Raw genomic sequence first — 24974 nt, 5'->3', positions numbered from 1 at the left:
ATTTGGGGGATTGCTGTAATACACTGTGTTGCCCTGAGACGAGACAGAGAAAGTCCATAGTCACCAAAGACTAGAATCCTCAGAGGGTTATCAATCACATAGACTTGCTCTGGACCAGCCATCTCTGACAGTTAAGGTGCCACAGCTGGGCTCCAGGTGGACCAGTGTTACCACTCCAGGAAAAAGAAGCCACAGGCCGAAACAGCTGTGAGCTGGCTGACAGAGTAGCTGTCAGCCCCATTCCTGAGGGATGCAGAAATCCAGCTCTCATGGGGCGCCTGGGTGACTCATTCGGTTGAGTATCTGGCTGTTGATTTCGGCTCACATCTGATGTCACGGTTCATGGGTTCAAACCCCATGTTGGGCTCTGAGCTGACAGTGCGAAGCCTGCTTGGGATTCTCTCTCTCCCTCTCTATGCCCCTTCCCCCACTCTCAAAATAAATAAATAAACATAAAAAATAAAAAAAAGAAAGAAATTCAGCTCTCAGAATTGCTTAGCTTACAGGACAGTGTTGACTATCTCAGGGAGGCATAATCAGCTCAGTGTCCCATTGAAGACACATGGATTGTTACAGTCAAGGGTAGAGACAAGGAGGTGCCAGAGAGGCACCTCACCAGCTACCTGCTTTCAGAGCAGACACATTACAGGGAAATCAACTCTGCCAAGAGGTGCTGGGGCCTTGGTCAGGGCACAGACTTGAGTTCAGGAGACAGGCAGGAACTGACTAGTTAGCTGGTCAACAGAAAATTATGCTGGCAACTTTGCCTTTTCTGCCCATTTTTGAAGCTGTGGCTGTGACTTGTGGACCTCTGCAGCCCATCCTTTGAAGACTACCTACAAGTGAGCAACGTAGGCTCTGCTGCAGATGAACCAGACACTTGGTAGCAAAAGGGGGATAGAAGAGAAGCGGGTACTAAATCAGAGTCTGGGAAAATAGACAGGCTGTTTCAAACCAACAGTGATTAGATCCCTGTCACGTAACCTTAGTTCTGGAGCAGACCACCCAGTGAGGGTTCCCAGGGAGGGCATGAGCTGAGCCAGCATGAAGGAAGGTACCTCTCATGGCTGGATAGTTGCAGGGTGATGTGCCCTGAAGGCACTTGGCCCAAAGAAGGCTGACAGGCTCGGAAACCCATGTTAACCCTTATGGTGGACAATGCACCAGGAAGCTCCCATGTCTTGCTAGGTAATCATGTGTTGAAGAAAATTTGGTTTCAGATCTGATTTTATCTCAATCTTTAATTTTTTGTTTGATTAAAAAAATAAGTACATTTTCTTTATTAGTGAAAGGCACCAGAGTGTATTGTTATGAGCAAGGTCTTTAGAAATTGAGTTTGAGCCCAGAACTCACAAGTTGTATGACTTTGGGCAAGTCATTTACTATTTCCTGTTTTGTAAAATGAGAAAAATTATGGTACCTGCCCCAAGTGGTTGCTATGAGGATTTAATGAGACAATTTATGTAATGTCCTTAGCAAAGTCTCTGACATGTAGTAAGCACTCAGATTTTAGCTATTATTCTCATAATCAATGTAATTACCAACCCTGATGATTTGTTAAAATATGCTTTAGTATATTCCTTTTCAATATTCTAATAATTTAATCACACATTTATATCTTTAAATGGGTAGTATCACATTAGACATATATAACTTTGTGTCCTGCTTTTTTCAATTAGTGTTCTGTCCTATGTGCCAAGTTTCTAATGGGATAGAGATAAGGGGACTGGTTTGGAAGTAAGCAATACTGGGTTAGAATTTAGCTTTACCACTTATAGACCCGGATGTATGGCTTTGGGAAGGCTGCTTAACTCTTCTGAGACTCAGTTTTTCCGCTGAGTTGGTGTGATAATTGAGTTCCTTCACATATGGTTATGGTAAGGAAACTGAGATAGTTAACACTTGTAGCTAAGAGCCTGGTGCCCAGAGCAGTTGGATCTCTTGTTTGCAAACCTTTCTTTTAGGAGTCCCAAGGGTTCCAAAGATGCAATCTAGGGGCCACAGAGTGGGAGTGGGCTGGGCCCCATATCTGTGTCTGCCTCTCCAGGCTTCAGCACTTCCAACTGTTAGCTGTAAGTAGAGCAGCTTGCTTCTATTTTATACATCAGAATTTACATACAATTTTAGTTGAAGAAAGTCATGGCACTTAAAAACAAATTTGAACATTGTTGCTTTAGAGGATGATGTCCAAGCAGGGTCAGTTCTAAAAGGAATAGTCCACTGATTACACTTATAATTGTATTTTGCGGGAGTTATATATGGCTGCAATTAACAGCCACAGGCACGAAATATGATTGGAATGGTTCTAAAAGGTCATGAATCCTACTAGCCTGTTATTAATGGAGGAGATTTCTCAATTATGGACCTATTCATCTGGGTGGAAGCATTGTTATCAGTGTAGAGGACTATTATCATAGCTATCATTGTGTTTGCCCTGCATGCCTCTTGACCCACCTCTTTGTGGCAACAAAACTCCTATTTTCAGTGGGGAGATCTTTCCAAGTGCTTTAGGGTCAGTATAGGACGCAAGGCTGACTAATCAAAATCCGCAATCCACCTGGCTATAAGAAATGATGTAGGGATGATACGTGATTAGGTTAGGTCAACCAGAGTGGGCCCTGGGGTTTGTATTTGGACCACTAGCTGGAAGGACAAGGTAGTATAGAGCTTCCTGTGATCCTCTTTGCTAACACATAGGGAGCCTGCATCTTAAAATGAAACTGAGACCAAAAATGGCAGAGCTGAGAAATGGCTCTAGAGTTCCAAAGACACTGTCTAAACCCCTGGATCCAGCTATTCTTGGAGTTAGTTTCCCCTTGAACTTCCCATCTATGTGAATTTCCTTTGTGGTTTAAGTGTGAGATGAGTGTCTATCTCTTACAGCTGAGAGTCACAACCCAATCACATGATTCTTGCTGGTAGATGTTCTGAGCAGCATTGTTGGGGAAAGGGAAAAGAGTGGGGCCCCTCATAGGGAGCAGACAGTATGGAGAGGAGCTGCAGAACTGTGGAGGCAGCTTGGAGGCACTGGCCACCTGATGGCAGACTGGAAGGGTAGAGCATGAAAGAAGAGGGAGGTGAGAGGAAAACTATTTCCCACTCTTAACCTTAAATGTGAGTACTTGTCCTTTGAATGCTTCACTCCTGGGTATAAAACTCCATGGAGGCATTTTGCCTCCATTTCTATGCACATCACTAAAGACCCATCTAACACGGTATCAGAAAAATCTTGTAGGAGTCAGTGTCTGGGGCTGTGAGTGCCAGTGAGTGGGGTATGGACAGTGAGCTGACTAGAGGGCACTCTGACAGTTACCTGGGGCAGGACTGACCACCCCCCACCCCCGCCCCAGAGAGCAGTAGAGCCTGGAGGAGATTTGCAGATGGCAGAGGGCGATGCTGTTCCTGAACCTGAAACAGACAACTCCTAGAGGCAGCAGAAGATCCAGTGAAGCAATGTCAAAAAAACTCAGAAGTCTCTTCCCACTGTGACCCATGTTAGTCTTTCAAATCTGGCTATCATTAAATTATCCTTGTGATAAAGTCGGGCAGATATACAGTCACCAAAATTCATCATGTAGATGTTACTAGTATTTCTAAAACTTACAGGTCAACATAGTTTTGGCTCTGAGCTGTGCACTCTGTGTATGTTAAAACAATTCAAAATTAGTCCCACCTGCCCTATTCTACTCACTCCCACACCCCAAGAGGGTGGTATTATAAACCTAGTTCATACACATCAGCCTCCAATTTTTATTCACCTACTGCCATTTCAGAGTCCCAAGTGAGAACAAGGGTAATCAAGTTACTGGCAGGAAATGGGTTTCCTCCGTGAATAGCTAGAGTGTTCCTGAGTTGCTGTTGCTGAGAGAGGGGCCAGGCTGGGACACATAACATCTGAATGGTGGGCTGGGCCCAGCAGCTGGTTCTTCACAGAGGCTATCTCTTATTTCCATGGTTCCCAGTGGCAGCTTCAGGAAGATCACAGGAAAGGATAACTGGGAATAGAATAAATGTTGCAGCTGAAACAAATGCAAATAAAAATCTGCAAAATCGCCTGCCCAGGATCAGGGGGTGAAAGCAAAGATGGGAACTCGATGCTTTCAGTTAATAGACTGGCGGGTTGTAGGAGGGCGATCCCATTGTTAGAAACTGCCTATTGTCACAATCCTGATACAGTAACGGCTTCTTTTCTTCCCTCCGAAGCTGGGTATATCAGAAACCAAAAATATCCTTAACATAAATCATTCCTTTTCCAGCATTTGACAGCCACTGTCTTAAACTCAATTAGTCATCAGGCACAAGGAAAGCCGAGATCATCACAGATTCACATGTGTTTAATGGGTAAAGCACGACTAGGGGGAGATTTCTTCTGTTTAATATCTGCTGTTCAATGTGCATTAGTAGATCACATGGCTATTAAAATAAATAGGACAGTAGAAGTTTCTTTTGGGCAGGGTTAAGCAGATGTGTTCTATTTAAAAAGATTGAATGATTTTTTTCTCAAAGAGACATAAAGGAGGCAAAGCAAATGGAAGAAAGAGTCACAGGCGGCTATACAGGGTATTCAATCAAAAAGCTTGTCTCATTGCTTGGATGACTCTTTCCAACAGGAAGCTTATTTCTGAACCTGAGCATGTGAGCACTAGCACAAAACCAGACCTCTAGGATACCAAAGTCTGACTCAGACACTTCTGGAGAAAGTGCTAAGCAAGAGATATGGTTTCACTGATACTAGAAAAATGGAATTGCCTGGATCATTCCTATTAATCCTGTTTAGCAATTCTCTAGGCAGTGATGTCTTTACTTCCTGTGTCCTCTTTCTTGGAGTAATAATGATGGTCATCATTTTATTATACCAAATGGGGTTTATCAGTGGTTTCTTAATGCTGTACTGCTGATTGGTTCTAGGCTGGAGGCATGAATAGAAATCAAATGTGGGAATCAGTTTTAAACAGTATCTTTCTTTTTAACAATTCAAAATACTTACTTAAAGCCTTATAATTGCTTTACATGTCTGGCTCAGCATTGCCTGTTTTTTGCTTTTTTTTTTTTTTAAGTTTATTTATTTTTAGTAACCAACGTGGGACTCTAACACGTGATCCCAAGATGAAGAGTCACATGCTTTTCCAAGTAAGCCAGCCAGGAGCCTGCTTTGTTTTGTTTTTTAAGCTTGAAATCAAAGAGACTATTTTTAAACATAGGCAAGGGTAATGTTGTATAGAAAGAGGTTCTTAGTATCACAACACTCTTCTTCATAGGTTTATGAGGTTGTTCTGAGGAGTCTGAATACCCTAATGATGGGCAAGGGCAGGGATCACTCCATTTTAATATGAAAATACTGAGGCCCATGGTATTGAACAGTTAGTGCCAGTTTCTAGAGTGTCTGAATCTCAGGCCTGACTCCTGGCCAATATTGTCCATCTGACTTACTGGGGAGTGGACTTGATTTTGTGAGTGCCTATCAGAGCTCATAGGGGACCTGAGGAACCCAAAGGACAAACCAAGACAAAGTCTGAAGCTAAAACCTTGATGATTGAAGATGTTTAAACATCATGTCTACAGGGGCTAAACACAGGATTAAATGAAGAGATCTAAGCCAAAAGTCAAGATTCAGAAGAAGATGGATTCAAGCATGGCAAACTGAAAATGCTCAGGTTCTGGGACAGTTGTCTGAAACTGCAGCTGGGTGGGACATGGGTGGTAGGTCTTAATGAAGGACCAGGGCTGGCTCTCCTGGAGGCAAGTCCTTGGCAGGTCCCTTCATTTACAGGACTATTTGTGTCTACCCAAACTCAGGGAGGCTTGTCATTTGAAATCTAATGAATTAAGGTACAAAAAGTAGATAAGAAAATCAGGGACTAGTTATTTTTCTTCTTGGTTCTTACGAGTATTTTAGATTTGGCAAGATGGAAGAAAAGCTAAATAAACCACTTGGCTATATCAAATTGGCTTTCTGTTTCTCAATTCTTTCAGTCATGTATTTATTTTAGTCAAGGTTATTTATTCATTGTTTTCTCTAAAAGTACCCATAAGCATTGCTGTGTATAACAACTGCTGTACCAACTCAGACTCATGGTCCACTTGGGCTACCATTTTATTGGCTAACAGGGACCTGAGGGTCATTCACAGTGTGACACTACTTCCTTCCTTCACACCCATCCTAGTGTTCCCAATCTTTTAGAGATCTGAATTTCATTTGTCATCTGTTGGGGCCATAAAAATTTCCTCCACCCTCCTAGGTGGGATTGACATAAGACAGATAAACAGGATTTCATTTATATGTAGGAACTATCACAAGAAAAATGAAGATCGAAAGAAATGGTCATATACTGGCTTGAACAACGACTGGAAAATATGGAAGTTTACTAAAATATATGGGGAGAAAAGGAAAATAAGAGTTATTTTAACAAGGTCTGTTTTTACAGATTTCTCTTGGCCTTGACTCCCTGTCTCTGGTGATAAGAATGTTTCTTCCTCTGGTACAGTGAAGGCACCCTTCACATGGGAAATTAATCCCCTGTTTTCAGGAAGAAGAAAGAAGGTCAGAGTGCCTTTTTGCACCTATTGTTTTTGAAATGCATTTAATTCAAAATAATCAATATGCCAAAGTGGCATATTTTGGGCTAGCATGTTCTGAACTCCTTTATATCCAAACTTAAAAAAAAAATCCTGCTAGTTCCATTTTGGGGGTAACAAGTTTATTACTATTTGTAAGAAGCCAAGGATTTCCTTCTTTTGTCCTAAAGCACCCAGAGAAGCCCTCAGAAGGTAACATATAGTTTGATGCATAGATCCCATCCCTGTTTGAATATTGAAGGAAGATGGAAGCCAACGAAATCAGGAGCATTGTGAACTTTGAGGAGATATAGGAGGCCCCTGGCATTTCTAGTAGTTGAAAGTAAATCTCACTTCTTTGGACAATAGAGTGACCAGCATGTCTCTGTTTTTCTGGAAGCTCCCTGGTGTTTGCACTAAAATTTCCACATGGTGGGAAACCCCTCAGTCCCAGAAAAACTGGTATGGTTGCTCAGTCTATTGGAAGACCACAGTGTTGGTCCATCTCAGATGTTCTATGCATTTCTAGATCCTTTCTCTTCTGTGTTCCTAAGTTGGTTTGGAAGCTGGTCCTTATCCATATGTTACTGGTTAACCTCCTAGAAGTCCTGGCTTAAAATCTCTGACTGAAGTTTGGTGACAGTGTCCCCCACAGGTCAAACATCTCTTCTTGGGTTCCATAGCTCCTGCAAAAAGACTTGCTTTGGCCACTGCTGTAAGTCTGGTGCCTCTTTATGGACTCAACAGCTCATTTGATTCACCAACTTGTGTGCATGAAACTAAAAGATGAATATTTGTTGTCCTTTCTGGCTTGTGGCATTTGAGGCAACCTATGGCTATCTCTTCTTCTGTAAAATGGGGATAATAATCATAATATTCCCATAGAGTTGTTTTAAGAATTAAATAAGTTATTACAAGAAAAGTGCTTACAAGAGGGACCAGCATAGAGTATCTGCTAAATAAATATTAGGAAAAAGAAAATTTTACATAATCCTGTAGAAATAGAGGCTCTTGATAGAATTGCCCTTGTCATCCTAGTTTGCCAGTTCCCATGGCAGTTGCTATCAGGCTGTGGAGAAAACATGTTGAAGATTAATATGAAAGTCATTCAGAGTCGGTGAATGTTTGTCCAAGGAAGCCTAACCTGGGAGTCAGGGCATTCCCCTACTGTTTAACTGAAACTGCATCCTCATAGCCATAGAAAGCCACTGAACCATAAACCAGTAGACCATCAAAACTACGTTTGTATCCTGGCCTGTGGGTGAAGCTTCCACCACCAGAGGGAGCTACAGGAGCAAATCACTGAAAACCCAACTCGAACTGGATTAGGCAACTAGGAAACTTAATCGTTCACAGTAACCAGAAGTCTAGAAGATATGCAAGTTCAGGGTGAACTCAGCTGTGAGAAATAAGGGAGTTAGGGCAAGATGTTGATCCTTTCTCCAAGCACAGGGAAGTGGGTTAATGGGGTGGGCATAGGGGCTGTGGGGTCCATCTCTTACCTGGAGAAGCCAGGGTGCCCAATCCCAGGAGTTTACAGATGCTAACAGCAGTGGGGGAAAGAATATCACCATAATAATAAGCAGGGTTTGAGGTAGATTTTAGTAGATTTAGTATAAAGTTTTTGGAATCCAACATCTGAGATGAGAGCGGGTAAGGACACATCAGTCAGATTTGAGGTGGTTGTTGGTTGGGCTGGGTGTTACATGTTTGTGCATTAACCCATGCATTAAAGGGGCTAGCTGGCAATGTGTAAAGAACCAGGGATGGATTTCCCAGGGAAACACTTCAGGGCTTCGCTGCCAGTAGGGATACAGGAATGCATTCAGGTAACAGCTAGGGATGGTTTTAGCTCCAAGGGTATCAGATAGCCAGGCCTGTCCCAGGAACTCTGGGCTAAGGCAGCAAGGCCAATCCTGGTAACACCTATATGGATAGTAACGGGGTTCCTATTCCACTGCCAGGCTTGAAGCAGGGGTTGGGTCTTCATGACCCAAGGCTGGTGAGATCTTTGCTCACCTTCTTACTTTTCTCAGAAGTTAAACTCAAATTTCTGAGCTCATGTTTCCCACTGCTAGAGGACTTTCCCATTTCATTTACTGGCTTTTGCTTGCCAGTGTACTAGAATAAATTCTTCCTACAATATGGGCCATGCTCTACCTTCCAGCCCCAACACCATGGCAAAAGCAGCCAGCTGGGAGACAGAACACATGGCTGAAAATGAAGCAATAAGTGGATGAGTTCTATTCTTTCCAAAATAATTAAAAGTGAATGGTCAAATTTCATCAAGTGTGGAATATTTGGAAATAGCCTTTCCAAGGGGGGAAAAAAATCCCCAAACAACTCTTGAATGTGAGGATTATCAAGGAAGATGGTGCTATTGGGAAGGGATTGTTAAAAGCAGGCAAGAGTTTTTTTCTCATGTAGGCTAGAAACTGATCATGAGATTATTTGCCAGAGAATGATTTTCTAAATGTTTTTTGAAATAGCAGGGTGGCAGCGTCATTTGAACAGCTGTAATTTCAAAGTTTCCTCAGTTTTTTTTTCAACGTTTATTTATTTTTGGGACAGAGAGAGACAGAGCATGAACGGGGGAGGGGCAGAGAGAGAGGGAGACACAGAATCTGAAACAGGCTCCAGGCTCGGAGCCATCAGCCCAGAGCCTGACGCGGGGCTCGAACTCACGGACCGCGAGATCGTGCCCTGGCTGAAGTCGGACGCTTAACCGACTGCGCCACCCAGGTGTCCCTCAAAGTTTCCTCATTTTGAAGGATAGTACTCAATTTCAACGTACAACACAATCTGACATGTCCACATCAAAACGTTCTAATTTCATTACGACACCTTCTATGTAGAACCTAATTGTTTAAATTTTAGAAAAATCAGTGAATATTTTAGGTGGATGCTTAACATCAAGTTCCTGTTATTCATCGGTGTTTGATAAACGTTCCCACATGCTCTTCACTCTGTTTATTTTCTAGACTATCTGTACTTTGTAGGCAGCAGGTAATTAAAGTGGCAATGGAGTGCCATCTACCGGGGAAAGAGAACAATAGATTTAAAAAAAGACTTGATGGGGGTCTCATTGCAGAGGAATGAATACTTAGAAAAAGAGAACTTTATAAATATGTAAAGGCAAACATGGCAAGATTTACATTTTGCTTAATCTGGAATTTTTTTTTTTGAACTCTCCTGTACTTCCTTTAATAAGATACTGTGTTTTACATTAGATCAAACGTTAGTTGTCAGGAGAAGCCCTAAGTCTATACTTAAAATGGTAAACCTTTGTCAAACAGCTGACCTTTGCAATCACTTAGTCCAATGTCCTCATGTTATAGATGAGAAGCAGGGGTTCAGAGAGAAGGGATGCCTCCATGCTCCCCAGCTAGGGAATGGCAGAGCTCTAGGTCCTTCCTTATCCAGATGGTCCGCTTAGATGAGTGGCCATTTGGTTATACAGTATGATTGAAGGGATGTCCAGAAGTTATCCAGGGCCCAAACCATCATCTCTGTTGCTGGCTAGGCAGACTGTAAGAAAGTCTCATGATTAGAGTTGCTCCTTTGAGTGGAAGCTGGTGCTTCTTCTTTTGTACTATGTTTCCATAAACACCTTCACACACACAGGGTTTTTCTAATTAGCTGTTATTTTATTTTATTATTATTATTTATTAGCTGTTTATTTTAGCTGCTTATTTAGAACATAACCAGCAGAGGGGTGCCTGGGTGGCTCAGTCAGTTAAGCGTCCAACTCTTGACTTTGGCTCAGGTCATATCTCACAGTTCGTGGGTTCCAGCCCTGCATCAGGGCTTGGATTCTTGGGATTCTCCCTCCCTCTCCTCTCTGTGTTCCATCCTTCCCAAAATAAATAAATAAACTTTAAAAAAGAAGACACTTACAAAAGACAGAAATGAGTGCTTGAAGCCAGAGATGGGAGGCAAAACCGGTGTTATGCAGGCTTTAATTCCTATGAGTTTGTAAGAAGAGCTCGGGGCAACAATAACCATAAAATTACTTTCAGAGTTAAGTCCTGCAACAGGTGGGGGCATGTGTGGGTTCTGATATGTGGAGGGATTCTTGTGTGCTGGCCAATAATACACACAAAATCAGAGCTCCTCACTTCTGTTCATCTTCATTGTTTATAGAACAAAAAATGATCTTTGGGCTGAAAATCATAGAACAAACATTGATAAAAGGAAAACGAAGTCCAGACTGGAGAAAATGTATGTCAGAGAGTAGCAGAAACACATCTGAATGCTTCCTGCATTCAGTGTTTTACCTGCATGATCTCATTTAATTTGTCCACTAACACTACAGCTTCAGGCACTATCTTATTTAGTTAGATACTATGAGCCGTGCACTTAGGGATGCAAAGCTGATTTGTTGAAGTTCTGTGTCATTAGTAGGAGGGGACAGGGCATCATTTACATCCTGGTCTCCAGATCTGCAGCCCCAGAGTTGAGCTGCTCAATGACTGCCTGTGGAGCTCCCCAGGGAGGTCAGGTCTCCTGACGCAGACACAGGACATCCCAGCTTCTGCAAGAACCTGCAGAGGTACTGTGCATCATGGTGAGCAGCTGGAGATCCAAGGATGGGAAAATGGGTTTTTGTTTTTAAACTTGTTTTTTTTTTCCTAAAAATACAGTAATGGATTCTATAAACTTCAAAGTAGTGTGCTTTATGTGATTCTGAGTGAAATCCTAAGATAGACTACTAAAGGATTATTTTAAACACCTGGGAAAGGATGCCACTGATCCAGGCACTCAGCAAGCACTGTTAACACAGTCATTTAGAAAATACTGGAATCCTGGGGCACCTGGGTGGCTCAGTCAGTTAAGTGTCCGACTTTGGCTCAGGTCATGATCTCATGGTTTGTGGGTTTGAGCTCTGCATAGGGCTCTGTGCTGACAGCTCAGAGCCTGGAGCCTGCTTCGGATTCTGTGTCTCCTTCTCTCCTCTGCCCCTCCTCCTCCCCTGCTCATGCTTTGTCTCTCTCTGTCTCTCAAAAATAAATAAATGTTAAAAAAATTTATTTTTATTTATTTATTTTTTAACATTTATTTATTTTTGAGACAGAGAGAGACAGAGCATGAACGGGGGAGGGTCAGAGAGAGGGAGACACAGAATCTGAAACAGGCTCCAGGCTCTGAGCTGTCAGCACAGAGCCCGATGCGGGGCTCGAACTCACGGACCGCGAGATCATGACCTGAGCTGAAGTAGGCCGCCCAACCGACTGAGCCACTCAGGCGCCCCTAAAAAATGTTTTTAAAAACGAGAAAATACTGGAGTCCTATCCTGTGCCTGTTGCTTGGCAGACCCCCCCCCCCCACCGATAAACAGAGGCCTCCCCTCAAATTAGTGATGACCAGCAGGGGAGACAGGCCCACAGATGACTGCAATGCTGTGGAAACACCAGGTAGGTGCGAGCACATGAGCACAGCTGTGAGGGGGGCCCAGGGAAGCACACAAACCAGACTAAGAGAAAGGGACAGAGAAATTTCCTGGGGGGGGGGGGTTGAATTTCTTTTCCTTTCATTAAAAAGGTTTTTTGAGTTAAATTTCTGTTAAATTTTTAGGTTGAATTATATGAACATATGGAATTGCCTTTTTAAAAAGCCATAAATGTCCAAATACTGGCAATTTCATATGTTCCAACCTAACCCACATCTTAAAAGTCCAACAGCAGCACTAACAACTCTTGATATCAAAAGACAGGAGTTCTCTCTCTCCATCTCCTCATCCCAGACTTTCCTCCCCAACACTGTCTTGTTCAACACTTGGAGCTGTTTTAGCTATTTTTTGGGCTACTTATTGCCACCTAATATGTTTTGTTGTCATTTCTTGACTTGCCATTTTAACACTGTATGTATTGAATTTCTATTATAAAGATGTGGATTTAGGGGCCCTTGGATGCCTCAGACCGCTGAGTGTCTAACTTCGGCTCAGGTCATGATCTGATAGTTGGTGAGTTTGAGCCCCTTATCAGGCTCTCTGCTGTCAGCACAGAGCCCACTTAAGATCCTAGGTCGCCCTCTCTCTCTGCCCCTCCCTCACTTGGCCTCTTGCTCTGTCTCTCAAAAATAAATATAAACATTAAAAAATTATTTTTTAAAAAAGATGGGGATTTAGCTGTCTTAATGTCTTCACTAAAATAAACACCTGCAGTCCCTCACACTTCTTACATTGCTCTATTATAATTTCTGGTGAAATTGCTATGTCGGTATTGTTAGTGCGGGGGGGGGGGCGCCCGCGGGGGGCGGGGAGCCTGTTCTCTGCTCCTAATGTTTTCTTCAATGAGGTGGGATTTCCCCTACATATTTCTGTGTTCTTTATTCCCCTTTATTCGGTTATTACTTTGCTTCTCTCTAGGGGAGGGGCAGATTCCTCTGGGTGGTAGACTTGGATCAGCCCTGTATCCTTCTGCCTGCTGGAAGCTGTTTGTTGCCAAGGAGCAACTTTTCCCTGGAGCACTTCCCTGTCTAGGTGGGAAAATCTGCCTAATTCTAAGGTTCAAAGCCCATTTGGCTCTCAAAACTAAACTACATTAGCCAAATAAACCTTTGTCATGAAGAAGAAAAACAAAGTGATATTTTGTCCTTCATCTGAATTCTTTACTTTTTTTTTTTAAATCAAATTATTTAAAACCTGGGTGAAGAAGAGGAAAATGATTTATGAGGTTGTTTGGAAGGACCCTACCGTTACAATTATGTTTCTCTAAATTTACCCCTCTTCTCCTCTAGATCCCTTTGTTTTCTGTAGCGCTATTAACTGGCTCTGTTTATTTATTTAGCTCATCCCTAAAGGACTGAAGGCTGAAGACCCTCTATCAAGTCATCTCAAGTAATCTCTTGCACAGCCACCCTCCTCCACACCCCTCTGACCTTTCACCCTTTTCTAACTTTGGGCCTCCTCCTGTCCCTGTTCCTGTTTGTCAAGTAGCTATCTTCTCTCTCCTCTCTGGACCAAGAGCTCAGCTCCCCTTCACTAACATCCTGGGTATTTTGCTTGCTTCTCTCTGATGTTGAATCCCCATTTTTTAGATGACATGACTTTCTTTTTCTTGGTCTACATTCTACCTTCACGCGTAACTAATAATTTTGCTAAGTATGGAATTCTGTGTCAGACAGAATTTTCCTTAGACTTTGAAGGCACTGTTCCATTGTCTTCCATAATCCTAGAGTTATACAATTTCACAGTGATGGATACCTGGTAGCTCCTTTCAATTTAGAAACACATTCTTTTATGTTCTGGGATGTTTTCATGCATTATTTCTTTTATATTTATATTCTTCTCTCCATTTTCTTTGATCTCATTTTCCACCCACCTATCCATAGAACTTCTATTCTGATGTTTGACCATCTGGATTGATCCTCCAATGTTCTTGTCTTTTTTCTTATTTTTCCATCTCTATGCCATCTTGTTTTATTTTCTGTGAGATTTCTAGATTTTACCTTTTAATATTGACATTGTATTCAATTCTCCTGTTTTCATTTGACCATCTCACTCCTCCCTATTCTTGGTCTTAGATCCCCAAGTCCTGAGCCCAGAGTCTGAGACCTGCCACTTCTGCAGAAAGGAAACCACTTATTGGTTCTCATCAGAAGAAAAAAAAATTGTAAGTATGCAAGGTGATGGATGTTAACTAGACTTATTGTTATTATTTCACAATGTATAAAAATATGGAATCATTATGTTGTGTACCTGAAACTAATCTAATGTTGTGTGTCACACCTCAATTTTAAAAAATTAAAAATAAAAATGGGGCACCTGGGTAGCTCAGCCGGTTGTGTGTCTGACTTCAGGTCAGGTCATGATCTCCCAGTTTGTGGGTTTGAGTCCCACGTCAGGCTCTGTGCTGACAGCTCAGAGCCTGGAACATGCTTCGAATTCGTGTTTCGCTCTCTCTGCCCCTCCCCCACTCACTCTGGCTCTCTTTGTCTCTCAAAAATGAATCAACATTAAACAAATTAAAAAATTAAAAAAATATAAAAAGAGGAAACCATCTGTCTCTCTTGAGCAAAGTCAGCAGAGGGGGGATGGGAGTGGACTGTGTAGCCTAGCTTCATGGGTTTAGGAAGTGGATTTAATTCCCCCCTATGTAACCTTTCAACCAGCACTCCAGTTTCCAGCCTTATTCCATATCCTGGTCTTCAAAATTAATTTATGCCTCCAATTTCTTCAGAATTAACTGATGCCTCCAATTTCTGAGGCTTTCTGGAGGTTTCGGGAGTGAAAGTATTCCATCTTGTCTTTTCCTACATGTAGGCTTGGTCTTCAGCTTTCCTCAGTCTGCTAGGATAAGGTGACACTAAGGCCTCTAGTTTCCAGCATCCAAAATTGTGTTGACATCTCCCCTTTGATGTGCTCTCTTTTCTCATAGTATTTGTCCACATGGGATTATGTCTTTTTTTTTAAATCTTTTATCACCATTTCATTGGAATTTGGGGGAGGGATAAAAGAGTGTGCTTAATATTACATATTTAAAGAGAATGCTCCCTGTTCCTCCTCTTCCTTCACTCCATCACTTTTTTTTTTTTTTAAATGTTTTTTTTTTTCAACGTTTATTTATTTTTTGGGGGACAGAGAGAGACAGAGCATGAACGGGGGAGGGGCAGAGAGAGAGGGAGACACAGAATCGGAAACAGGCTCCAGGCTCCGAGCCATCAGCCTAGAGCCTGACGCGGGGCTGGAACTCACGGACCGCGAGATCGTGACCTGGCTGAAGTCGGACACTTAACCGACTGCGCCACCCAGGCGCCCCATTCACTCCATCACTTTTTACAACTTTATTAGTTGTTACAACTTTATTAAGGTATAATTCACATATCATGTAACTCACTCATTTACAGTTTGCAATACAGTTGGTTTTAGTATAGTCACAGAGTTGTGCAACCAACACCACAATCAATTTTAGAATGTTTTTGTCAACCCCAAAAGAAAACCTGTACCCATTGGCAACCACTGCTCACTTCCCCTCCCCCCCCAATCCCTCCAGCCCTAGACAACCGTGAATCTACTTACTATATCTATGGATTTGCTAATCCAAGCATTTCATATGATGGAATCAGACAAATACGCAGTCTTTTGTGACTGGCTTCTATCACTTAGCATGAAGTTTCCATGATTCATCCATGTTGTAACAGGTCTCAGTATTTCATTTCTTTTTATTAATGAATGTTATTCCATTATAATATTGGAATGGGATAATCCATTTTCCAATAATATTAATATCATCCATCTGGATATACCACATTGTATCCATTGATATAACATTGATGGAGATTTGGGTGGTTTCCATTTTTTGGCTATTAAGAATAATGCAGCTAATAAACATTTGTGTCCAAGTTTGCGTATGAATACATGCTTTCATTTCTCTTGAGTATATACCTATACCTGGAATTGCTGGGTAATTATATTTAATCTTTTGAGAAACTGCCAGACTCGTTTCCAAAGTGACTGCACTATTTTATATTCCTAGCAGTAGTGCATGAGGGTTCCACATACTCTGCATCCTCAGCAACATTTGTTATTGTCTATCTTTTCCATTTTGGCCGTCCTCATGGATGTGAAGTAATATCTCATTGTGGTTTTCATTTTCTTTTTCCTGGTAGATAATGATATCAAGAATCCTTCCATGTGCCTGTGAGTCATTTTGTGTGTCTTCCTTGGAGAAATGTCCATTCAAATATGTTATCCATTTTTAAATTGGACTACTTGTTTTTAAAATTATTGGGTTGTGATTACATATATATATATACATATATATATATATACATGCATGTGATATATATATGCATGTATATATATGCATGTGATATATATATATACATATATATGTATATATATATATATATGCATGTGATATATATATATATATATATATATATATGTGCATGCATGTGTAAAATGCATTCTAGTGCCCTCTTCATTATATAATTTGCAAATTTTCTTCCATTCAGTGTGTTGTCTTTTCATTTTCTTGATGGAGTACTTTTGCAATACCAAATATGTCCAGGCTACCTATTTTTTCTTTGGCTATTTGTGCTTTTGGTGTGATAGGATGAGTTATGAAGTGTTTCCTTCTATTCTTTTTTTTAAATGTTTTTATTTAGTTTTGAAAGACAGAGAGACAGAGCATGAGTGAGTGGGGGAGGGGCAGAGAGAGAGGGAGACACAGAATCCAAAGCAGGCTCCAGGCTCTGAACTGTCACCACAGAGCCCAACGCGGGGATCGAACCCACAAACTGCGAGATCTTGACCTGAGCTGAAGTCGACACTTAGCCAACTGAGCCACCCAGTGCCCCGTTCCCTTCTATTCTTTGGAAGAAACTGTAATAAGTTGGGATTAATTCTTCCTTGTTCTTTTTAAAAAATTTTTATTTATGGGGCGCCTGGGTGGCGCAGTCGGTTAAGCGTCCGACTTCAGCCAGGTCACGATCTCGCGGTCCGGGAGTTGGAGCCCCGCGTCAGGCTCTGGGCTGATGGCTCAGAGCCTGGAGCCTGTTTCCGATTCTGTGTCTTCCTCTCTCTCTGCCCCTCCCCCGTTCATGCTCTGTCTCTCTCTGTCCCAAAAATAAATAAACGTTGAAAAAAAAATTAAAAAAAAATTTTATTTAAATTCTTGTTAGTTAATGTACAGTATAATATTAGTTTCAGGTGTACAATATAGTGATTCAATACCTCCATACAACACTCAGTGCTCATCACAAGTGCACTCCTTAATTTCCATCACCTATTTAACCCATTCTCCCACTGACATCTGTCTGGTTACCATCAGTTTGTTCTCTGTAGTTAGAGTTCTTGGTTTATCTCTCTCTTTTTTGCCATCGTTCATTTGTTTTGTTTCTTATATACCACATATGAATGAAATCATATGGTATTTGTCTTTCTCTGGCTCATATATTTCACTTAGCATAATTCTCTCTATCTCTGTCCATGTCATCACAAATGGCAAGATTACACATTTTTTGGCCGAGTAATATTCCATTGTATATATATATATATATACCACATCTTCCTTATCCATTCATCTCTTGATGAACACTTAGGTTATTTCCATAATTTGGCTATTGTAGATAGTACTGCTAAAATGTCAAGATGCATGTATCCCTTTGAATTAGTATTTTTGTATTCTTTGGGAATACCTCGTAGTGCAATTGCTGTGTCATAGGGTAGTTCTATTTTCAACTTTTTGAGGAATCTCCATACTGTTTTTTCAGAGTGGCTGCACCAGTTTGCATTCCCACCAACAGTGTAAGAGATTTCTCCTTTCTCCATATCCTTACCAATACTTGTTGTTTCTTGTGCTTTTGATTTTAGCCATAGTGACAGGTGTGAAGTAATACCTCATTGTAGTTTTGATTTGTATTTCCCTGATGATGACTGATGTTGAGCACAAACACCTTTTCATGTGTCTATTGGCCATCTGTATGTATTCTTTGGAAAAATGTCTGTTCATGTCTTCTGCCCATTCTTAATTGGATTATTCATCTTTTGAGTATGGACTTTTATAAATTCTTTATATATTACATACTAACCCTTTATCAGGTATGCCATTGCAAATATATTCTTCCATTCTGTAGGTTGCCTTTTTGTTTTGTGATTGTTTCCTTCACTGTGCAGAGGCTTTTAATTTTGATGAAGTCCCATTAATTTATTTTTGCTTTGGTTTCCCTTATCTCAGGAAACATATCTAGAAGGAAGTTGCTACAACCAATATCAAAGAGATTACTGCCCGTATTCTCCTCTAGGGTTTTTGTGGTCTCAGGTCTTTAATTAATTTTGAATTTATTTTTTTGTTTTTACCAAACACAAAAGTGGTCCAGTTTCTCTTTTGCATGTTTCTGTCCAGTTTTCCCAACACCATTTGTTGAAGAGATGGTCTTTCCCGTTGGATATTCTTTCCTGCTTTGCTGAAGATTAATTGACCATACAGTTGTGGGTTCATTTCTGGCAATTCTGTTCTACTGATGAATGTGTCTATTTCTGTGCCAATATCCTATTGTTTTGATCACTTCTTTAATTGTTTTGAAAAAATTCACCAGTGAAGACATGCTGGCTTGCACTGTTCTTTGTGGGTAGTTTTACAATTACTAATTCAATCTGCTTATTATAAGTCTCTTTAGATTTTCCATTTCTCTTTGGGTTAATTTCAGTAGTTTGTGTCTTTCTAGGAAGTTTTCCATTTCATCTCCTTCCATTTATGTCTATTTTTCCGAGACATCAGGAGTAGAAAAATCTAGGTCAAGGTAATATGGTGGTGTGTCTGGGCTTCAGTATTCTGTATGGGATTGTGCAGGTTGTAATGATTTGAGCTATCTTCTTCTAAGTTATGTGGTGCACAAGTTGTGGGCAAACATGGTGGAGATCTTAAATAGCAGATGTGTTAAATGTGCCATCTTTGGAGACAGACTATCTGGGTTTGAATCCTTTTTCTACCACTTCCCAGAGGCTTTGGGCAAATTACTTAATCTAATTAATTAATAGTTTTCTTCTATTTGGGGCACCTGGGTGGCTCAGATGATTAAGCGGCTGACTTTGGCTCAGGTCATGGTCTCACAGTTCCCTGAGTTCGAGCCCCACATTGGGCTCTGTGCTGACAGCTTAGAACCTGGAACCTGCTTTGGATTCTGTGTCTCCTTCTCTCTCTGCCCCTCCCCTGCTCATGCTCTGTCTCTATCTCTCTCAAAAATAAACATTTTTTAAAAAGTTAAAAAAATAATTTTCTTCTATATAAATAATAGTATTTTCTTTAGGGTTTATTATCTGTGAGGATTAAGTGACACAACACATGTAAATTGCTTAAAATAATGTATGATTCAGTAAATGTTATTTCTTATTTGTATTTATAGCCTTCACTATATGCTTCCTGAGGTTAGAAATGGGATTTTTTTTTTTTTTTTCTTTTTTTTTTTTTTTTTTTTGTTGTTGCTGAAAGCTTGGTACCTATCAAAATGCCTGGTCCATAATAGGAGTCAGTATTGTTTGTTTAATGTTTTCATGTCAAAGAACTGGACTGAAGGACAAACTGCTAGTTTAGGTATTGATTAGAGCATTGGTTGATAATGAATGCCAACTAGAAGAGACCAGAGGTGTGATGAAGCTAGCTTGGCCCTTGTTGGGATTAACAGAGTTATACATGGCTTAAATAAAGCCGTGGAGCATATACCCATAAAATTTGCACTTGACATAAAGTTATGTGGGAGAACAAAGTTTGGGCAGGTATGTATTTGTGTACACACATTCCTCTTCTTGGGTCCTAAAATAACAACTGCATAAGTAAACAACAGAAATGGGTGATTTGCAACAACACAAAAAAATTCTAGGGGTTCTTGCCAATAATAAATTCATTATGAATTAATGGTTGAGAAACAATAGCAATCTGAAGGTACAATCATTGTGTGTGGAACAAGGGAGGGGACAGGCACACACAGAGGTGTATTGTGGCTTCACCCCTTTGCAGCATTTGAGGGGAAAATTTTACTATTTCTTCTAATAAACTAGATATAGACCCTCAAGCAATAGGCAACAATCTATTTTACGAATATGATAAGTGTATTGTTTTTTATGCTCTTAGCAGACAGGTTGCTGTATCCTAGGTACAGCATGTCCTCATGATTGATATAGGGATGCATTCTTCTGTCACTGAATTATCACTGAATGGGAGTTGGCCTTTTTTGTAGGCATAAGACTTAGGCTCCTCAGATTTTACACAAATTTGTCAATCCTATTTTCAGCCCAGTTGAACTGAAACATGGAACAAGGGTACCTGTTAGAACTCACTAGTACTCAATTTCTTTCAAAACTGGAACCAAGAGAAATAATATTAATGGAAATCTAACATGAAGGCTATGTAATCCATCCATCCACACTCTAAAATTTGTCCCTGAATGAAGCCTATGAGAGAGTTAGACTTGGAAAGCAGTGTCGTGTGGTTCATGTGGAATTGCTATGATTTCATGGACTTTGGCATGAGAGTATCAAACTGTATATATTAAAGATTGTTGTAGGAAGCAACCTTATGAGGTATGTCTTTGACTTTATATTATTCAACATTTTTTCATTATAACATGGTTTCCTAGAATAATTGTTTGAATTAAGCCTGGAAGAGAGGTTTTCCTGGGCAAAAATGATAGAGGATGTAGTGTTGGGGAGGGACAAGGAAGCATTAGAGGTGAAAAAGTACAGTGTATACATGGGAAGTGATGGTTATCTCAGTGTACCTGGAATGAGGCATACAACTAGGACTGGAAAATAGAATACACCTGTATTGAATACAGGCCAAAGAATGGATGTTATCTGGGAATAAAAGGAACATCACTCATTTGTAAGAATATGATTTCAGTGCTTACTCTTTGACAGGTACTGGATGTAGAGTGACAAATAAATGGACATAATGCTTGACCCCCTAGAGCTATTATGACCAGTGAGACAGATAATAATCTAGTAAGTAAAATCCAATAAGGAAATACTTACATTCTCCCTTTGGATTCAAAGAACTGGTTGCTAGGAGAGAACAGAATGAAAGAAATCTTTAGAAAGGGTGAGTTCATCTCTGAGGAGATGACATTGAGCCAGAGACCTGAAGGATGAGAGGTGGAAGCAGGCGGGGAGGGGTGTTGGTGCAAAAAGGAACAATGGTTGAGAAGGCACTGGAGTGGGAACTGCTTAGGGAAGGAGAAAGACGAGCGAGGCTGGAAGATGGTGAGGAAGGAAGGAAGCAACAGGGAAGATGGGAAGGTAAGCCACACCCAGTCGTGTAGAAAACATAGTATTGACTGGGAATTATTCTAAGTACGGGCACGTGGGTGGCTCAGTCGGTTAAGCATCTGACTTCAGCTCAGGTCGTGATCTCGAAGTCCATGAATTTGAGTCTGATGTGGGGCTCCGTGCTGACAGCTTGGAGCCTCAAGCCTGCTTCAGATTCTTTGTCTCTCTCCCTCTGCCCCTCCCCCATTTTCTCTCTCTCTCTCTCTCTCTCTCTCAAAATTAAATAAAAATAAAAACATTTTTTTTTAAAAAAGGAATTATTCTAAGTGCAAGGAGACGTTTTTTACAGACTTTTTGAAAATTCCGTGTGGTGTGTGTGTGTGTGTGTGTGCGCACGTGCATGCATGCATGTGTGTTAAGACCCATTGATAACTCAGTACAAGGTTTGGATTAGGGCATTTTGTAAAAAGCAGGAAGAATTGGAAAGAAGTTAAGGCTGGGTAGTCAGAACTTTTGCTAAAAATGTTAGCAAACATTTTTGTAAAGGGCCTGATAGCAAGTATTTTGGGCTTTGAGGCCAGTCTCTGTCTCAACCGCTCAGCTTTGCTGTCATAGTGTGAAAGTACCCATCGATGACCCAGGAATAAATGAGTGTGGCTGTGTTCCAGTAAAACTTTATTTACCAAAGTAGGTGGGGGGGGGGCAGATTTGGTTCTGGGACCTCAGGGCATTAAAGATGTGCCAGTGGGCATGAAGAGCAAGGATAGTCCAGGAAGGAGCTAGGGTGAATTGTGAGCCTTCATGACTCCACACAGGAGCTGAGATGGAAGGCTTCTAGAGATGGGGTTTAAAGCCTCGGTTACAGAGAATGGTGGTATTATTATTAGCAGTAGTGTGGTTCTATGGAAATCAGGAACAAAAGCTGCTTTTAGAGGCAAATTATGCATTTGCTTTTAGTTTCTACACCGTTTCTACCAAATTTTCAATTGCATTTGGCCAGTGTGGAAACATCCAGAAGTCTGGCAGTTGGAAATGATATCCAAGGCTCATGCAGGTTGTGAGCAAACTGTGTACTGGATCCCTTGTCTCTTTTTGAAGGCAGGGGTGATTTCTCTGATTTGGCCCACAAGATGGCTATGATATGACTGTCCCTTTTACCATTAAGGGGCACTCTCTGGAAGGTAAAGATTCAGCTGAAAAAATGCTCTCCTCTCAAAAGGACTTTGGAAGTTTTATTCTTTTTACAGGGATGCATTTGTGTGTGTGAGTAAATGTGGTAAAAACCATCGCAGAGGCCACGGAAAGTGTCACCACCTAGACTCTAAGACCTGATCTATACTGCCCACCTGCTTATACTCACCAACCTTTGTCCCACATTTTTCCTGAAAAGCAAAACCACCCCTCTGATGGTAAGGACTGCCCTGACAAGACCTCCTGCCAGACCAGACCACCCAGATCACTTTGAACTTAACCTATGACACACACCTGCACTGATGGAACATGGAGTGGCCTCTAGAATGACTAATGACCACCTTTACCTGATTATAATATTAAAATCTGTGCCCAGGAAGGAGCACAAGCATCGTTTACATAACATACAATGTGTATATAAGCGTGTTTCCTTAAGATGCATGTGTGACCTTATGCCCGCCTCTACATATGATGACAAGGCTTCCCTATATGAATATTCATCATTACCCGAAATAAAATGAATCCATTCACCCTTGCTCAAGGAATCACAGCTCTGTATTCCTGGAGTCACAGCCAGTCATTCCCTGTGTTCTCCTTATTTGCTGCAAATAAAGTTTATTTTGTACAACAACTCAACCTGGTGCAGTTTCTGACTCACCAAGGGAGTGAACTTATGTTGGTTCTGTTACAAAAGGTCAGTAATGCTTCTGGCTCTCTGCAGCTAGCACCAATCACCAGATGCCACATGTGATTTGGATGCCTTGTCTTCCCCAGAGAAAACTGAAAACTGTCTCCTGGAGTGGTTTTCCCAATTTGAGGTCACCCTTAGTTTTAGCATATCTGTGTCTTAAAATATATTGCTATCCATCACACTGATACATTTTGCATTTGTTTATTATTTAAATCCTGGAAGATACATTTGTTTAGTATAAGATGCAAAGTATGCCTGAAAGATAACCTGAAGCTATTGTAGCAGAGGATGGGAATCAGGGTGTGGCTTTGCTTTGGATGGCAGCATGGTTCTTACAGAATTCTGTGCTTTGCGTTTTATGGGTGGGTTTGGCAAACTGGGGGGCAATTGTACTCTTTGATGCAGCCCTAGGGTTAGAAAACTGGAGTAGAAAAAGGACAGGTGTAGTTAACATCAGGCCTCTTATACACCTTAGGATAGTTGTCTAGCATAGTGAGACCTTTTATAAATTCTTGCCCTCCCTTTTCCTCAAACGTCTATTCTAAAACCTCCCTGTATCCTATATTCTCATTGGGGTGGCTGACCCTTACAATTTGCCCCCAGTGGTCATGTCTGAGCCAAGTTATATCTTCCTTTTCCTGTCCCCTTCTTTTGGAGGAAACGCCTCCTCTCCCACAACCCCTCCTCCTATGATATAAACAAGGACTGTCATCATTTTACAAGTCCTTAGTTCCCTGGCCACAGTGATGGGTCCAGAAATGGCCCATGAGTTTTCCCTTGTAGGTTTTTAAATGGGAATTGCCCCACTCTGGTGACAGAACAGGGGCAAGTTTGCAGCGGTTGTGCCTTGTCCACAGCTGGGTAACAAGAGCCTGTGTGCAGACAGAGAGGATGAGGAGCGCCCCAGGAGAACAGCATGAAGGCAGGGCCGGGGGAGCCCAGGGGATGCTCAGGTATCTGTTTTCTGCTGAGGTCTTTAGGGCCGCTCTCCCTGTTCTGCTCAAAGCTGGGGAGATAAGCTTCCTCTTTGATTCTCTGATTCTCTGAATCTTACAGCAAATCCCTTGTTTGCTTAAGACATTTAGAGTTGAGGTTCTTTAATTTGCCATTTTATAAGGTTTTAGAGTATGGGACCAAGCATCATAATAAAGTATTCTTCCACAGTCACACCATCAAAACAGTCATCTATTCTGATTGTTCTGAATGGATGAGTGGAGGCACCACCTTCATGTAGTTTATCAGAATTAGCCTCATGGCATTCCGAATTTTAGACAGGGGCTGTCCCTGAGAGCATAGGCCACTAGAACACTTGGGACAGGTCTTGTGATGAGAAATCCCATTTTATAGCCTAATGATAGCTAGCTAAGGAGGGATAAATGGGGGAAATGATCTGGAGTCTGTCTCCCCAGAAAGGGTGTTTAGTTCTGACTTTGTGCTGGGAGAAAGACCAGTTCGACTCTCTTGGTTTTCCTTCAAGCGGCCCCAGTCCATTGGTCTATCTTTATTGTTCACTACTGAGACAATCTGACTACTGAAACTTTCCCTGAAGATGGCTTCTGCTTTTTGCCTCTGTCTTAAAACAGAGTTCCCCTACTCCCCTTACTTCTACACCTACTGATATCCTATGTATACTTCAAAGCTTATTGAAGTTGACACACTTTCTATGAAGCCAATCTTATTGATCCAACTAAAACTAATCTCTGCCTCCTTAATTTACAATAGGGATTTTATAGTTCCCTTAGCATTTATGTATTACCTCTTCCAGTAGTCACAGGTACTCATTCTCATGCTAGTTTGTAAAACATTAGGTTAGGATGTTGGCCTATATAA

The 24974-nt window shown here is 41.2% G+C and overlaps 1 long non-coding RNA gene across 3 annotated transcripts in view; it reads left to right on the top strand.

The window, feature by feature from the left end:
* The first annotated feature begins 12914 nt into the window (after positions 1-12914).
* Positions 12915-24974, top strand: part of LOC121016267 (uncharacterized) — a 37293-nt gene continuing 25233 nt past the window's right edge. For all 3 annotated transcript variants that reach the window (XR_005784194.1, XR_005784195.1, XR_005784193.1), the window contains exons 1-2: positions 12915-13036; positions 14080-14168. This is a non-coding gene — a long non-coding RNA (uncharacterized LOC121016267). The remainder of the gene's footprint in view (positions 13037-14079; positions 14169-24974) is intronic.

The sequence above is a fragment of the Herpailurus yagouaroundi genome, unplaced genomic scaffold (assembly GCF_014898765.1).
Source record: "Herpailurus yagouaroundi ecotype Mexico unplaced genomic scaffold, PumYag 210, whole genome shotgun sequence".
NCBI classification, from domain to species: Eukaryota; Metazoa; Chordata; class Mammalia; order Carnivora; family Felidae; genus Herpailurus; species Herpailurus yagouaroundi.
This window is presented reverse-complemented; position numbering and strand designations above follow the sequence as displayed.